The following is a 584-nucleotide window of genomic DNA, read 5'->3' on the forward strand; positions in this document are numbered from 1 at the left end:
CGGGACATGGGGTCCCCCCCTCCCAACCCGAGACCCGGCGTGTCCCCCATCCCCCCGTGGATGCCTCCCGGTCCCCGCGGGACACGGGGGCCCCCCACCCATGCCCCCTCCCCACGGTGTCACTCAGTCCTCCCAGTGCCGCCCAGTACCAGTGGAGTACCGGGATGCCACCCATTCCACCGGGGCAGGGTGTCGTCCCCCCCGCCGCGGGTGGGTGCCTTTGCGGGGGGAGGGGGGTTTGCGTGTGGCCGGATTCCTGGGGAACACGAGTGGAAAGGGGCGCGTGAGGAGGTCACGCGCCCCAGGGCCGGGCTGGGCCCAACTGGGGCCAAACTGGGGCCAAACTGGGCCGTGGTGGCGGCGGAGCCTCCTCTTCCGCCCCGCGGCCCCAGGACGGGGAGGCCTGGGGGGGGCCACGACTCATCATCCACCCCCTCGCCCCGTGCTTCGGCCCACGGAGCGTTTGCATGGCCCCGCGTGGGGAAATTGAGGCACGGGGCGGGGCGCCTCCAGATGTGCCCCAGATGTGGGATGTGCGGCCCCGGGGGATGCTGCTCCGGCCGTGGGCAGGGCGGGACCCCCCC

This window comes from Haliaeetus leucocephalus, unplaced genomic scaffold (assembly GCF_000737465.1).
Source record: "Haliaeetus leucocephalus isolate CR32 unplaced genomic scaffold, Haliaeetus_leucocephalus-4.0 Scaffold219, whole genome shotgun sequence".
In the NCBI taxonomy this organism is placed as follows: Eukaryota; Metazoa; Chordata; class Aves; order Accipitriformes; family Accipitridae; genus Haliaeetus; species Haliaeetus leucocephalus.